Source organism: Dendropsophus ebraccatus, chromosome 2, assembly GCF_027789765.1.
Source record: "Dendropsophus ebraccatus isolate aDenEbr1 chromosome 2, aDenEbr1.pat, whole genome shotgun sequence".
Taxonomy (NCBI): Eukaryota; Metazoa; Chordata; class Amphibia; order Anura; family Hylidae; genus Dendropsophus; species Dendropsophus ebraccatus.
This window is the reverse complement of record NC_091455.1, coordinates 45,219,482-45,234,066: the sequence shown is the minus strand read 5'-3', so window position 1 is coordinate 45,234,066 and position 14,585 is coordinate 45,219,482.

The window sequence follows — 14,585 nt, the reverse complement described above, 5'->3', positions numbered from 1 at the left end:
GGGAGCGCGCCGTGCACGACGTCGGCGTGCCTACGCTCTTATGCAGACAGGTTCAAGGCTATTCTGCACAGGCGCAGTACAGCCTGAATGGATGCGGCTGTACTGCGTATGTGGGGTGGCGTAAAAACGTAGGTGCGCAGACGTTGTGCACGGCGCGCTCCCGAGTGACGTCGGAGCTACTGGGTGATTACCGCCAAACAACGCCCAGGGGACCTGGACTGACCGTGACTACCAGCTAGCCGAACACCGCCCAGGTGACTACCTGATATAATTTGCATACCGGGCGCCAGTTTTATAAAGTTACTTTATGGATTACACGGGGGAGGCAGGGAGTATATAGAAACATGTATGGAAAGTGTGCTGTGTGCTCTAACAGCACATTTAAAAAGCTATATATGCATTTTTGAGGTGATTGGTTCCCTTTAAGCACATATGCTGTCATGTGGAAAGGCCCATTCTCATCATAGGCAGCAAAATATCAAAACATACTTTTACATTAATGACTGTCTCAGTTCTCACGTCAGTTTCTCTGTCTCTGCTTCTCCCTCTGTCAGCCTCGACTCTGCTTACTACGGCCGGACTTTCCTCTCTCTATTACATTAGCGTTGTACTGTAAGTTCCTCACATTCCTTACACTTCACATCCAGCATCTTCCTTTTCCATCTTTCTGCATCTTCCCTTGTTCATCTTCATTGCTGTTCAACAGATTCCTCCTGCTTCCAAGTCCAGTCAGTATGAATAGCTGATAATCTTGGTGGATATTTAGGCCGCAGTCCATTGGTTCAGTAACCCTGGTCTATGGTGTCCATGTGCCCTAACATTGATACACATACTGTATTGCTTTAGCATGAAGTCTGTACAAGCCATTGAAATAAATAACTACCTGCTGAAAAGGGGTAATGAAATGTCGTACTATCTATAATTCATACAGTGTTCTCAGATTATCCTGTACAGAAAAAGAACTTACAGCTAAACTTCAACTGCTGTTAGTCCTACAATCAGAAAAGAGCAATTGTAGGGATGATAAACGTGCCATACCTCTTAGGTTTCTTTGAGTTTTGTTGCTACCACACCAATGGTACCTGAGTCCTCATTGATCACTAGTGAGCAGCAGTGGGGCATTGGTAAAGGTGCCTATATAACTTTATTAATAACTGTTGGCCAAAGGATCATTTAGCCAACAGTTAGGCCATGTTCATACAATTTATTAATTTAATTAACAATGGCTGTTCTTTTCACAGCATTTAAATGCAACATACACTACACTACGGCCATTGTTGAACTGCCGCAGAAAATAATGAACATGTCTATTTTCTACGTCTGCAATACGGCGAATATCGGTTGTAGAACATAGATGTGCACACAATGTAAAGTATGACTAATGGCCATACTTTACATTGTGTGTAGGGATGGTCCGAACCCTCGGAGATTCAGGTTCGTATGAACCCGAACGCTCGGCATCAGATTCCCGCTGTCTGACCGATCCGTGGAGCGGGTGGATACAGGGGGAGGACCGCCTGTAAAACTGGGATACAGCCTATGGCTATGGCTGTATCCCAGTTTTCCAGGCGGTCCTCCCACTGGATCCGCCCGCTGCACGGAGCGGGCAGACAGCGGGAATCATTTCCGAGAGTTCGGGTTTGTACGAACCCGAACCAAACTCTGTTCGGACCATCCCTAATTGTGTGCAATGCTTAATTGGATTGTGGGCACAGCCAAAAGTGCCCGCAATCCAAATAGAAATAAAGTAATGTTCATCCAGCCGATAATGCAGTATTGCAGTAATTCAGCAAATATCGGTTGTAGAACATACATGTGCACACAATGTAAAGTATGGCTAACGGCCATACTTTACATTGTGTGCAATGCTTAATTGGATTGCCAAAAGTGCCTGCAATCCAAATAGAAAAAAAGTTATGTTCATTACTTTATTGCAGTATTGGCCGGGTGAACATGCAAGACAGCAGCCATTGTTTGACGCTTTAAACAAAGCCTGTGTCAAACAACGGCCATTGTCAATACAGTGTGTGAATATAGCCCTAAACAGGTCAGGCAGTCAGATCCATTACTTCCACTGACCTACCCCTTTAACTGATGATCATATTCACAATATCAGATTTGGGGGGCCATATTTTGACAAAAATTTTAAATATTACACAAATTTACAGTTTGTAAACTAATAACTGTAACACAGCCCATTTACTATTGACTGAGAAGTAATAGACAAAAACAAAAAATTATCATTCATTACTATGGTAAATTGTATTACTGTCTTTTGCCTCACTTGACACCAACTAATTAGATTCAAAGTCTTATGGCCCACGGATGGTTAACTTTACATACTGTTTAAATTTTGAAATTTTTTATAAAACCCTATAAGTCATGGTTTATATAACAGTAAATTGCCACTCAACTCAATGCTTCACCAATAGCTTGTGGGTAAAAAAAAAAAAAAAAAACAATTATTTTAAACAATAAATATTGCTAATTATACTAACGAACTAATTTTTGTTCAGGGCATAATGAAGAATGGAGGAAAATTCTCATTATTTACATCTATATATACACATAGATTTGCCTGCTATTAAGTCAAAGTCATCAGTAGTCGAAGGTAATTAGCATGCCTCCAAAATTGATGATATACTTATGGACTTGTTAGTAGTGAAGACTCCGCAAAAATTCATTTATTAAGGTAAAGCCCAGCAGGCATTTGCTGCTAAAAGAGGGTGGATACAAATCCACAGAATTCTCCTCAAATCCCCCCTTTAGGGAAAATGTAAGTTGCATTCAAATCAAACATCTCCTTATGAAGCTTTGTGTTAACGGTTTTCCTTTGAGACCTTAGGTTGACGTTGATGCGATCGCTCCTTACTTACTGTACTATAAAGCAAAAGCAGCTGCTTATTTATTTTTCATCAAATTTCTTTGTTTCCTCAGTTACTGTAATCTGGTATATATGTTTGGGTTGTCAAGGCTACTGACTATTCCTTGCTCTTTTGCTATCTGTTCTAAATAGTCTGCATCATAGCAAGCAATGCTGACTTGCACTGTATTAACCCCTAGATGACCTAGGATGTACTTGTACACCTTGGCAGCCTGTCACCTGACAACCCTGGGCATACAGGTACGTCCTAAGTTATGAAGCGTGCTCCAGAGCGGAGAACGCTTCATAGCAGGTGGGGGCCAGCAGCAATTAGTAGCCAGGCCCTCACCATTAATGACAGGCTGCAGCAATCGCGCTGAAGCCTGTCATTAACGCCTTAAACACAGCGATCGCAGCGTTTAAGTGTAAGTGACAGGAGCAGCTCCTGTCACTTTTCGATCGGAACCCCTGTAGTGTAACGGTTCTGATCGCTGTGTCGGGCCGCCGGAGGTCTCTTACCTTCCTCCGTGCAGTTCGATCGGCGCTCTGCTCATTGAGTCTGCCACAGGCAGGCTCGATCAGCAGAGCGCCTATTATACTGGCCTACGGCAAAGCAATGATCAGTGTATGCGATATAGAGATTGCATGTAAAAGTCCCCCAAGGGGACTTAAAATGTGTAAAGAAAAAAAAAGGAATTTTTTTTTTTAAATACCCCAAAGCCCCAGCCCTAATAAAGATTAAAATCACCACCTATCCCATAGTATAAATAAAACATATAAAAATAAATAAATAAACATTTTATATACCATAGCGTGCCCAATTGTCCGATCTATTAAAATATAACAATTGCCCTCCCGTACGGTAAACAGTGTAAACAAAAAGAGAGAAAAAAGCGCCAGGATTACCAATTTTTTTTGTCACATTATATATATAAAAAAAATTAATAAAAAGTGATCAAAACCTCCGATCTACACAAATATGGTATTAGTGAAAAGTAGAGATCATGGCGCGAAAAAAACCATACAACCCCGTAGGTGAAAAGATTAAACCGTTATAGGAGTCACAATAGGGCTATTTTATTAATAGTTAATTGAAGGGGGGAAAAGGATTTCATAAAAAACAAACAAAAAAAAAACATTAGAAAATCCGTGTAAACCTACATATGGTTGTGTCCAGACTGACCTATAGAATAATGGTTTCATGTCGCTTAAACCGTAAAGTGCATTATGTAGACACGGGAACCCCCCAAAGTGACCATATTGCCTTCTTTTTTCCAATTTCACCAATTTATATTTTCATAAATAATGTTTTGGGGGTTCCGTCATTCATGTTATGGTAGAATGAAAGATGCCATAAATAAATTAAACTTATTCCCGAAAAAAACAAGCCCTTACATGGCTCTGTAGATAGGAAAATCAAAGTTCTAGAGCTCTTAGAATGGGAGGAGCAAAAATAAAAATTGGCGCAGTCCACTGGGTAATTTTGGGCTTCATCCTCAAAGGGTTAAAATGTCATTATAATGAGAGAGGGCCCTGTACTTCTTTAAGCATTTCGACAATTTCTCTGAAAACTATGACATCATCAGTCATGTCACAAGATTTCTTTGAGTTTGTCAATAGCAGTCAATAATCAATAAAATTATTAGAGATGAGTGAAGGCTCATCAGCCTGCTACATTTTGACTGACTGCAGCTTCGTGCCGCTCCTCCCCAGGTGCTGGGAAAAGCTGGAGTTAGTCCTGGGAGACGTTTCTCAGGACTGGATCCAGCTTTTACAGGCATCAGCGGAGCAGCACGAAGCTGCAGTTAGTTAAAAGGTAGCAGGCTGATGAGCAGATTGCAAAAATGATGAAGCACTTCGTTATTACTGTAAGTTCGCTCATCTCTTATTATTATTTAAGGACAAATCCCATGAAAAACTTTTTCCCAGTAATTGAAGCACATTACAAAGTTATATAACTGTGTAATATGCTTCAATCACCTATCTGCCTCCCTTCCCTGTCTTTCCCCCCCTCCACCCCCCACCAGGAAGTGTAGGAAACTCACACATACCTAATTACTGTTGTCACCAGTTTCTTCTCTCAGCTCCTTTTTGTGACGATGAGTCATCAGCTGGAGGGCTGGTCTAGCTCCTGTTACACCAGCCTCCCCCTCCCCTGCCTTGTCAGGTGACTCAGCTTGCTCAGCTCCCATTGGCTGAGCAACTGCAAGCGAGTCCATGTCACTTGCTTATCTTCCCTAGTGACATTCACTCACTGAGTCCACTCGGCAGCAGAAGAGAGTATGAGGGGAGGGGGGAACTGCCTATGTGCTGAAAGTCTATCAAGGGGGAAGATAAGTAAGTGACATGGACTCAGATGGCTGTATCCCAGTTTTCCAGGCAGTCCTCAAGGTTGTATCCACCCTCTCCACGGAGCGGGCAGGCAGCGGAAATCAGATGCTAAAGGTTCAGGTTTATACAAACCCGAACCTCGGACGGTTCAATCATCTCTAATGGTGACCACAGGAAAAAAAAAAAATCTTAAAATCACAAATTTTTCATAAAATGTGGACATTTTTTACACCAAAATTTTATGGATATCGGTCAAATTTTACCACAAACCTAAAGTGCAATATGTCATGAGAAAACCTCAGACTTGCCAGGATAAGAAAAACAAGAGTCTGTGGAGCCTTGGTTGCAAGTCTCAAAACACGGGATAGCCAGATATCTCTAGCCTGTTGCCACGGGGTGCCTCCATGATGGGGAGAGCACCTCACCACCCTGAAAGATAGCCCCTTAAGTCCTATTCGGTTGCGAGTATTGGAACATAAATAGGGAAACAACAGGGTGGCTCCTTTTTATCAATGTCTAACTCAAGGTGCGAGTATTTCGATCATGACAAGGGCTTGCCAAGGCGGGCATCCATCCACAGACAGCCGTTTTGGAGTATTTGCCCCTCGTCAGTGTGGAGCAGGATTTTGGCTAGTTGGGGCACTGAAAATTCAACCAACAAAACACAGTAATCACTGAACTCAAGGAGATCAGTGAAAAAAGGATAAGTTATAATATTACGTAGTTATAATCACATAAAGTGAGACTGGTCATATTTCAAAAATGGGCTCTGGTCCTCAAGGCACTATCCATTGGGATTTATGTTTTTGTTATACTTGGGTGTTTTCTTTTATGCCTTTGGTCCCTGATTTTAATTTACGTGTCACTTTATTTAGTCTCTTTTGTATGCTTACAATCGTAATAATTTTATCTTCTCAGACTATGTTCCCAACTTTATAATAAAAGGGAAACTATCCGCAAGTTAGACGAATCTAACCTGCTGATAGCCCAATATAGCTCCAGGGACAGTGAGGAGGAAAAAATGTGTCTTACCTTCCTCCTCTGTGCCGGTCTTTCGCTTTTAAGGTAAACTCCACTTTGGAGCACCCTAAGGAGCACTGCTGCATCATCCGGCCTATCTCCTCTATTGATTATCATTAGAAGGGGCAGGTCAAGTGACATGGCAGTGCTCCTAAGGGTGCTCCAGAGTGGAGTTTACCCCGACTATCAGCGCGGGTCTGGCACAGAGGAAGAAGGTAAGACACACACTTTCCTCCTCAGCGTCCCTGGCGCTTTAGTGGGCTATCAGCAGGCTATTTTCATCTAACCTGCTATTTCCCCTTTAAGCAGCAAACATACAAAAAGCCAATCAGCAGCTGGATGCAGATAAACAGAACACAGAACACTCCTGCTGTGACTCCAACTCAATACACATTTGGAAAATGTAGCCCCCCAGAAGTGTCAAAGAGTCAAAGTACTGACCTCTCCTTATACATATTACATCCCTGTGTATGTAGCACATATTATTTTGGAATTGCCCCTCTACCCTACTTTATTCTGTCCTTCCGATATGTTGTTCATTCTTTTCACTTCCAACCTAACACAATCTAAAAAAAACTACCCTGAAATTTGTGCGGTCAATGTGTAGAAAATGGGCATCTTAAACCAAAGATTAATATTTGTCATTTTCTATCTTTTATCTAAAGATTATACTTATATTTCAATTTTGTAAAAGCCTCAGTGTTGCTTTTACCTTTTGGTTCGGGCTAAATATGGTTATTAAATATTCTATAAAACAAGAAGTAAGTGTTATGTTTGATATGCACTTCAAAAGCCTAAAAGGCCAAAGAAAGCCCTTCTTTAATTATTGAAGAAGTGTCTGTAAAGGAAACATGAGCAAATAGCCTTCGTGCTTTCATCCTGAGTAACCTTTTATTGTCCTTTTTCTTCAAATGGCCAAGTTGGTATATTTAATAAAAGCTGCAGCAGCCTTCAAAGGAGGCAGGGGTCTAATAAATGGCCCTGATTAAAGGCCTTGACAGGGTATGAACTTTGCATAAATTTCCTTGTGGTGTCAGGGTAGGATACTGATTGAGACCTATTAACATAATCACACATTTAGAGAAAATGCCGTAATGTATCAGAAACATTTCTCTTAACGTAATCATTTTAAGGGCATTAAAATGCAAATGTTATTATGGGCTATGTTTTAGTAATGTCCTAAAAAAAACTTGATTATTCATGTGTTTGGTCAAAAAAAGGATACAGGAAAACATAAGAACCCATCTGGATGTAAAACCTGAACAAAAAGCCCATAAAAGCTACATGGGAAAAAAAATAAAATAATAACAACAATAGGCTTGAGTAGTGAAATATTATGAGTCAAAATGTAAACAGTAATCACATCTAGAAACAACAAATACAGTAACACTGTATTGTTGTTGTTGAAAGTGACAGAAAATAGAATTAAAAAATTGTAAATTTCTTTATTTTTTTTTCTATTTTTAAATATTTTTCCTAGACCTTTCTTTTATTGTAACATATTGTATCTCTTTTTTATTGTCTGAATCTGCTGCCAGTCTCAGATACTAACTGGTCATACATCTCGATGCAGATTCAGACAATAAAAGAAACATTCCCTTCCCCCCAACACAAATGACCATAATTATGTAAAGAATGACTGCACCAGACTGATGACTTTCAATATGCTTGAGTCTAGCATACTGGTATAAGAGGCCAGAAAGGTCAACAGTAATTCATAACTGCTATAAAACGGTGTAGCATCCTAGGGTTTGTGCAGAATGCTTACATAATCATGCTCCTTCTGCTGGTTTGTGTATGTAAATGTGTGATAGGAAGTGCCCTGCTTTTGCCATATCACATGCAGAGCATCAATCAGGCATTAGAATACATCTGAGTATTTTCATTATGTCTAGTTATTTACTGCATCGGAGAAAGAAAAAAAAATATCCTGGCAAGTCAAGCAGGCTTCTTAGGTTGCATGATATCAGCATCCTAGTCTCAGCTCAGGAGTCTTATTGTAAACATTACAGGATTAATCTCCCAATCACAATCATCAATCTTTCCCAGTACTGCCAGGGCGTAACGCTAGAGATTGGTAAAGAAGGCAATGTAGATTTTACTTTTAGTTTGAGCATCAAGATAGCTTAAGAGCATCTGCTTATCAGATTTGTATACCATCGTTGTTTTAAGACAATGCATTTTTCATTAAAATTGTTTCTCACTTTATGACGGAAACACATCGAGCTCGATATGGAAAAAACACTGGCAGCTTTTATTGCTGTCAAAAAGTTTGGAAAGTGGAAGATGTAAATGGTGTTGGCTTCGCGATACTATCTAAAGTTAAAGCAGGTCTTAACATTTAACTAGATGTTACGAATTCTGTTTATTGTAAAGTTGGTTCCATGAGTTCTGTATAGATAGAAAGAGGACTTCTTTGCTTACAGAGGCTCCATTTGGAAAACAAAGACAAAGGTAGTCTGTAACTTTGACTTAAAGAGGTTGTCCAACATTTCCTTCTTATTGGAAAAGGGAATCATTTGTAATCTGTCCCTTTCCCTTAGTAATTTTCTCTAACCTTTTTCACCTCTGTGTCCCTGGGCCTCCTTCTCTGTTGCTGCTTTTTTGGATTTATGTTTGTTTACATCAAGTACTTCAAGGTCACAGGGGTCAGCAGTGACATCACAACTCTGCAAGCCTATAGCCCCACCCCCTCCTCTCTAGTTCCACCCACTCTACCCATAGGCAGGAAATGTCTGTATTACTACAAGTGTCTTTTGAGCAGCATGTTGACATATGTGCATGGTAGGAGTTGTAGTCTCGGAATACATATACACTACAGTAGCCACCCTACAGGTGGGTGGGGTCTCAAAGAGACAGGGTTGTTTTGCAAGTTTCCTGGCAGTTCTCTGATAATGAATGGTCACATGCCTTTAAAACCATTCATAGAATGTTTAAATGCTCATCCCATGTTGAGTCTGCTTATGAGACCATAACCAGATCGTACTTCACACCTGATGGAATAGCCAGAATATATGACGGAGCCACTGACACATGTTGGAGAGAATGTGGGGGCAAGGGAGACCTTTACCACATATTATGGTCATGTCCAAAAATCACTGACTACTGGAACCAAAGCCTTCAACTGCTAAACACGGTGACCCACTTAGCTACCACACATAGCCCACACCAAACATTACTGTTCCTCAACGTAGATTGTTTCCCCCTGAAATACCGGAGACCGATATGCCTATTTTATATCCACACTAAGATTATACTACCTAGACATTGGAAAACACCCATAATTCCGAAAATACAGGAGCTTATTGACTCCCTGAACATTACATACCACTATGGGAAGATTATTGCCTGGGGTTCGGGATCCATTGACTGGTTCACACAGACATGGGGCCACTGGAGTATGTCTACATCCTGCAAGGAAATATACTAAATCCATATTTTGGTTTATAGCATTACCACATTTTAACTGACCTTATAACATACCTAAAGTCCACCTGAGTATGATAATAGTTCATTTGGATGTTTGTTGACGTCCTTAAGGGACGAATTCTACTTGTTATATTTATGTTATATTGTGTACCCAATATTTCTGTAAAGATGATACTTACTTTACTAATGAGTGTATGTTTTGACACACATTGCAAGATACTTGAGTTCATAATGAAAAAATATTTTGTTTTTGAAAAATTTTCAATAAAAATGTATTGAATTGGCAAGTTTCCTGGCAGGAACAGGAAACAGAAAGGGAACGTGACATCACAGGAAGTAAAGAAAAACCTGAGAACACAATAAGCATTCTAAATAAAAAATAGAAGGGCATGTAGAATATACAACACCCACAGAGGTCAATACAATGCTAGTTTATTGAGAAATCCTGGACAACCCCTTTAACTAGTGATGAGCGAAAAGTGAGATATTCGAACATTCGATATTCATACGATTATCCCGCAAATATTCAAATATTCGATCGAATATTCGATCCCATTAAAGTCTATTGGAACAAGTATTTGATTAGTGAAAAACATCTATTTGACCATTTGGAGGGTGAAAATGGAGGCTGGGGGATTTGAACGCTTATCGAATATTTGTCGAATATTCGCGGGATATTTGTACGAATATTGAATATTCGAATATCTCACTATTCGATCGAATATCTATTTGATCGAACAGAATTCGCTCATCACTACCTTTAACTGTAATCTGTATCAGGAAGAAGGTTTTTTGGTGCCCAGAAGTTGTGGGAAAATGTGTCTGGTTTAGAAAAGTTTTTTTTTTTTTTTCTTATACAACATTAAAAAACTTTCAGTCAAGAGAAGGGGGGGTCACAATGAATATACACAACTCTAGGAGTGGTAGCCTGCTCACTCTGGAGGACCCAGGCCTTTGATTTCAGTAGTTAGTTTGTAATATTTACTTTTTCCAGTGGGGGAGCTGCAGGGTAACTGAACCCTTTCTAGCAGTCTCTCTTCCAGATTACAGCTCATCACTAATGGTTCTAGTACTAGGATAAGCTTTTATCTGCTCATCATCGGGGGTCCTCCTAAAAAAAAAAAAAAATTGTCACGCCCGTTACAGGCCTCCTTGCCTGTCAAGTGAGCACCAGGGAAAGAATACACCACTTTCTGCAGGATTTACAGCAGGTGATAAGTATTGGAAGGCTTATTATTTTTAAATGAAAGTAATTTACAGATCTGTATAATTTTTTGGCACCAGTTGATTTCAGACCAATTTGTTTTTAATTCAGAGTGTTGCTATAAGTTAAGGAAACTAATATATGCTCAACGACATGGAAAAATTATAAACAAAAGAGTGGGAACCATTTATATTGTGAAGCAGTCTATACTATTCCCTGCCTACAAAAAAATAAGGATCCAGATGTTTGCTTGTCTTCTAAACCAACAGTGCTAAGAGGAATTGATGCACAGTTTAGCTTAAAGCGTAATTCATAGTTGTTTCATATTTGTGTATGATGGCTAGCTAGACTAGTGCTGGACTTCAAGGTGTTGATCTCAATGAGTTGACTGAATTGTTTCTGCCCATTGTTTGGTCAATATCCATATTATCTGGTATTTCAATATTCTATTATTTCCATTGGTTTTTAAATGCCAGTACTTTTTCATACATGTATGTATCAATGGATGCAATATATGCAGATTTATATATTGTAGGAGATTTTAAAATATGACTTAAAGGCTTGTCTAGCACTAGATAATGATTTACAATTGATACAAAGTGGTGAGAAAAAAAAAAGTCATACTCACCTTCCCCACAACTGCTGTTCTGAGGATCCTGGTCTCTGATATTCACTGCTGCTTCCAGTTTTCTGTCATTCGTCATTACCATAAGAACTGCCGGCTCAGCCAATCACTGGCCCCAGTTGTCATCTGTCTTGGCCAGTGATTGGCTGAGCAGCAAATCCTTTGGATTTGACTTGTCATATGAACCAAAAAGCAGCTGTTACATTGGAATGGCAGTTGCGGGGGATCAGGACAGGTGAGTATGGATTCTATTTTTTTTATACTAGCCTAAGATTGGACAAGCTGTATAATTTTGGTACAAGAGCAATAGTTTGCTTGTTATTCTATAACTAATTGTGGTCAAAGTATGTTACAAAGACAGTGCTGTAAAGGAATAAAATGCAATTTCCTTTTTCACATTATTCCACATATATTACTGTATGTGTCTGAATGCCTATTTATAAATCAATGCATATAGTCTTTGTACCCTTCAAACACATTCAAGGGCTACTCCAGAATCTCTCTTTATTGTTTTCTTTATTTCAAGCAGACAGTACTTTAAAGCTATTTCTAAGCCTTCTTTCCTTTAAATAAGTTGACTTCCTTAGAATGCCAGGCGGATTGATCACAAGTTTATGTCTTTTTAACGTCCTCCACTCTTTACAGAAATTTTCGCAACTGACATAAACATAGCTTTGACTTGACATTGGAATAAACCATTTGGAAAACAGAGCACCTATTATCTGCGCTTCAGTTTTAATGTGATCTACACCATTACGCAACGCAAGCATTCTCTTCTTGTTATAGAGCTTCCCTGGAAATCTAGGTAGGGCAATTTATACCATTCGGCCCATTTCTAATTAGTTTGTTTTTTTTGAAGCCCAACTATTCCTGTAAATTTATGCCTACTTTATGTCACATAGAAAAGAAGGAAAAATAATGACTGCCTGGGGGTAGTACATTGCTCTGCTATATATGCTTCTTAAATAATCATCTAGGCTTCATCTTAGCTTCATTTCTTTACCAAACAATCCCTAATGCTCATTTATAAGACAACTTGCCAGTTAATGACATATAAATTATATAGCAAAAACCCCAAGAACAATAACAGGGAAGAAAATTCCAATTTCATCACCAAATGATATTAAATGGACATAATACAAAATGTATAGTTATGTATTATTCATCTGTGAGTTACTGATGACCTGATTAACTCGAGACTGGTGAAGCCAAGGAAAAATCCGGAGTAAAATATTAATAAAAGGTCATTGGTAATGAGGCCACAGGTAACATAAAGCAAGCTCTACAACTGGTGCATCCTGCTATGATTTTGTCCTTATATTTAAATGCAAATAAAGGTGGGGGCTGCCCAGTTGTGGCGGCACTTTGTCGGAAGCGATCGGCGCTTAATCAGCGCTCCAGTCACAGTTAATTTACCAGTTTCTAGTTTATGGCCATCATTAAGTGAGACTTGTCCACTGGTTTTGAATAACATTGTGAATCTAGATGTAAATAAATCAATTTAACTATTGAATTACCTAAGGGTTGTCCTTTTATGTAGATATCCTAGAGACTAGGCTATATCCTATTTATTAGAATTAAAACTAAGTCAACACACCCAATAAAACCTCCCACCACATGCACACGACGACAATGAACGTCCATATCAATTGCTATTGGTAGACTGTGGCCGTAATTAAAAAATTTTCTTGTTTTATTTTTACGACCTCTAGATAGAATTTTTAATTAAATGTTATGGACATGTCACATGAGAAGTTAGGATGATAGAATGACAGAAACGTTTTATCTGCATTGATTAATCTGGTACACCATAGATAACACATTGTGATATTAGTTAAAGGGTCATCTCCCATAGTCACAGCCAGTTACCCATGGGGTAGACAGGTTTTATCTGCATCGATTAATCTTGAACACCATATATAAAACATAGTTATATTAGTTTAATAGGCATCTCCTCTAGCCACAACCACTGGTAAGGGCCTTTTACACAGGCCGATTATTAGACAGAAGTTTTTCTAGAAACGTTCCTGTGGCAAATAATCATCCTGTGTAAAAGTAACAGTGATCAGCGGGGAAAATGCCTAATTCTTGGTTGATTTCATCTTATGTGATGCTTTAAAATTTATCCCTATCACTGTGTTAACAGGACATGTGTGTCCCATAACAAATGGAAACTGATAGTACAGATATGCATATATCCATGCTGTCAGTTTCCAGATCACAAGCAGGGCATACTTACCTTCTATGATGCTAGTGAATCAGTTGTATTTTCAAGCAGAGAACAGGATGGGAGAGCCAGGTAAGGTAAGTATGTACTGATTGTGATCCTGAAACTGACAACATATATAGGTGTGCTGTCAATTTTTATGGCCGCACAAACGATACAAGATTGTTGGAGCCCCCTACTCGATTTATTGTTCCATGTAAAGGCACTGTAAACATGCTCCAATTTTGCTGATCGTCACTCATTTGCTTTAGTAGACAGCCCCATATCAGGACATCTAAAAGGTCCCCTACCCATGGGGAAGACTGGTTTTATCTACATCGATTAATTAGTGATATTATAGATAACAAATACAGATGAAGGTACATGCTTTGTGGCATATTCATAAAGCAGACCAAGAAAATGGAATGGCTGAAACTTTTCTAGTTCTCATACAGATGCATAGAGAAAATAACTTGTGGTCCACACAGCAGTCGCTGTAGGAATATTCAGCAGGGAGCAGCAGGATCAGAACAGCATTGTATGGTGGGACTAAAGCCACACCGTCTGAGAAGAATCATCAAAGCTGGTTCATTGTATAATGTTGTTGGTGAAGAAAAAAACATTGTATAAATGAAAAGTCGTGCAACTTTCTTATGTACTTTGTGTTTAAATTCATCATCTTTTTAATATGTATTTGCTGTCAGAGAATAAGACCTCTCTTGTTTACATTTACAGTCTAAAACCAACGCATACCTTGTCCTGCTGTATAGTTAAAAAAGCATTCCAGTTGCTTTTTGCCCATAGATTTCACAGTCACCATCACTAGGCCTACAATCTGTTTACATTCAGCACAGATGCATCATGTGACCAGCAGTCAGACCACCATAACCAGTCTGTTCTGGGCCAG